This window comes from Asparagus officinalis, chromosome 1 (assembly GCF_001876935.1).
Source record: "Asparagus officinalis chromosome 1, Aspof.V1, whole genome shotgun sequence".
Lineage (NCBI taxonomy): Eukaryota > Viridiplantae > Streptophyta > Magnoliopsida > Asparagales > Asparagaceae > Asparagus > Asparagus officinalis.
Genome location: NC_033794.1, coordinates 54,533,085 through 54,536,444, shown reverse-complemented (window position 1 = coordinate 54,536,444; position 3,360 = coordinate 54,533,085). Strand labels below are relative to the sequence as shown.

At 36.8% G+C, this 3,360-nt stretch overlaps 1 non-coding gene across 1 annotated transcript; it reads left to right on the top strand.

The window, feature by feature from the left end:
• TRNAM-CAU lies at positions 2,430-2,503 on the top strand. The gene has a single exon. It is a non-coding gene; the product is annotated as a tRNA-Met (tRNA).

Below are 3,360 nucleotides of genomic sequence, written 5' to 3'. Positions count from 1 at the left end.
CGATCGGATCTTTCGTTAAAAAGAATCGATTCGATACATTTCTTATGTACCCATAAGTGCTATATTAGATTTGAATCAGATTTCTACCCATAAGTGCTATATTAGATTTGAATCAGATTTCGGATCAATCTATATTGATTGACTGCCTCCATGAGGTTGTTGCTAGCAAATATCGCTGTTTTTAGTTTTGGATCTTCCAAATCATACCCGTAGTGGATCCGGACAGATTTTTTTCTGATCCTTTGATAAAAAGATTCATTCTCCTCATAAAAAAGAGAAGGTAGAACCAATAATGATTTCTTTTTCGATTCATCTCTGGAGTTGAATACCTCATTCAAGATTTTTTTTTGATCCAACCCGTAGGAATCAATAGAAAAGGCAAATCCCCTATGATGCACCAGATCCGGCTCGGTTATTGATAGAGTGAATAGATCTGCAATTTCTTGAAATCTCTCTTTTGATTCAAAATCATAGTGTAACGTGTATCCCCCTTTGTTCCGGTCATGGAATAGATGAAATAAATCCAAAAATGGATTTTTGTTCAAGAATGAAATCTTATTGGAACTGTCCATATCTGGTTCATCCTTCGGAACTATATCACATCCTAGATCTGATGAAATAGGATGAATTGAGACGGTATTTTCTAAATACGTAATTATCTTGAATATATCAACCATTTCTTTATTTTTCGATCGCCTAGAAGGGAAAAAAGAAACATCTTATTTTTTCTTCAAAAATTTCTGATCTCTAGTGGACCTCTCAGTAGGATTCGAACCTTCAAAAATTTCTGATCTCTAGTGGACCTCTCAGTAGGATTCGAACCCAGATGAAGTTCTGACCATCTGTTAGAGAAAAAAGAACGAATTGATCTTGTAGGATTCCCAAGAAATTCTTTAATTTCTTTCGGAAGCAAATGATTATTCATCTGCTTCTCACGTTTCGTGAATAGCCAGGACATTGAGGAAGATCCAAAAAAAGGCATTTCGGAAATGGATCTGATTCTATCTCTGTTCGTTCCGTTTGAAGAAAGGAAGGATCCTAAAGAATCGATCTTTCTTTTAGTTGCTGAATCTCTGTTTGATCGATCAATGTGTGATATTCTGAATCCTCTTTTCTAATAGAATCGAAATGATCTCTAGATTGATCAGAAGATCCTTTCGATTGGCTAGAATCTGTTACTTGAACGAAAATAGATCATGTGGAATCATATTGAATATTTGACAATACATTCCGTACCCTGCTAAAAAATCAATCCTTGTTTACCAACCACACATTGTCTAACCAAATCCAATTCTCTCTCGATACGTTCCTCAAAAAATCCGATTCGTGCTGATTCTTCCCCCAACTAACGAAGAGATCTTGGAGGAATTGCCACATATGAAATTGAGCACAATTTTGCAAAGAAATACCCCACTTGTTTCTCGAGAAGAGATGGGAAACATGCTCAATATCATTTGATTGAATAGTTGCCTCAGCTCCTTGTTGTTTGAAGAAACCCTCCCCTTCAATTGGTCGTTTTTCACGAAAAGCAGACATGAGATAACAAATCAAGTCTTTCCCTAAGATTTCGAATAGCTGTCCCGAATTCAAGTTGATTATGTTTCGCTTCTTCCTCGGAGAAAGACGATCAAACAATTCCTAATCATGGTCCTTGCGGATCGTATCATCTGTATAGGATAAAAAAAGAAACCCCCAGATATTTGCTATCTTTCTCTTTGAATGAGATCTCAATTCCAGCTACGGTTTCATTAGCTATCTTACAACTAGAATCCCTCTTTTTTCCGATCCGGTTCCTCCACCACCGCGAACCCCGGTTCGATTCAGGCATGATACACTTTTTATTTATTGGGAGAACCCAAGTACTCTCTTGCAAATCCATGAAACAACTCTCAGAAATCATTTTCCCTTGTGGAAGATACAGGAGCGAAACAATCAATCTATTGATATTGGAAGACCAAAAAGATTCTTCCAATGTCTCATTTCTGGGTTCAATGGAATTCATAGGTATAGGAAGAAGCCCCACCAAATAGAGATTTTTTCTTTCGACCATCTTTCAATTGTTAATACGAGATATAAGGACCACTACTACAAGCAGTACTACACCTTTGATCGTGAAATATCGATTGCTTGTTGAACCCTGTGAATCACGTGAAAGTAGGATACTCCAAATTCGGGGGTCAAAGAGTTTCATAAAACGTTCTTGGTGGAAAAAAATGGGAGTGAAAGATCCCACAGTATCGAATTTGATCCATGAATCTAAGAAATAGTGAGAATTCTTAATCTCTCTCAATATCTCTCTTAATTCGAAGATCCAGGATTTGAATTGATGTCGTTTCATTGATTCCTCCTAAAGATTTTCATTGATTCCTCCTAAAGATTTCATTTCAATTGGAATTTGGTTATTCACGATGTACGACGAGCCCTGTTAAGCATCCATGGCTGAATGGTTAAAGCGCCCAACTCATAATTGGCAAATTCGTAGGTTCAATTCCTGCTGGATGCACGCCAATGAGAACGTTCAATAAGTCTATTGGAATTGGCTCTGTATCAATAGAACCTCATCATCCATACATAACGAATTAGTATGGTATATTCATACCATAACATATGAACAATAAGAACTAGAATTTTTATCGATACTGGAACTTATAGGGAAGAAAATGGATTTATGGATGGAATCAAATATGCAGTATTTACAGAAAAAAGTATTCGCATAGGGAAGAAAATGGATTTATGGATGGAATCAAATATGCAGTATTTACAGAAAAAAGTATTCGATTATTGGGGAACAATCAATATACTTCTAATGTCGAATCAGGATCAACTAGGACAGAAATAAAGCATTGGGTCGAACTCTTCTTTGGTGTCAAGGTAATAGCTATGAATAGTCATCGACTCCTCAGAAAGGGTAGAAGAATGGGACCTATTATGGGACATACAATGCATTACAGACATATGATCATTACGCTTCTACAGACATATGATCATTACGCTTCAACCGGGTTATTCTATTCCACCTCTTATAGAGAAAAGAACTTAAAACAAAATACTTAATAACACGGCATACATTTATACAAAACTTCTACCCCGAGCACACGCAATGGAGCCATAGACAGTCAAGTGAAATCCAATACACGCAATGGAGCCATAGACAGTCAAGTGAAATCCAATCCAAGAAATAATTTGATCTATGGACAGCATCATTGTAGTAAAGGTAGTAATGCCAGAGGAATCATTACCGCAAGGCATAGAGGGGGAGGTCATAAGCGTCTATACCGTAAAATTGATTTTTGACGGAATGAAAAAGACATATCTGGGAGAATCGTAACCATAGAATACGACCCTAATCGAAATGCATAC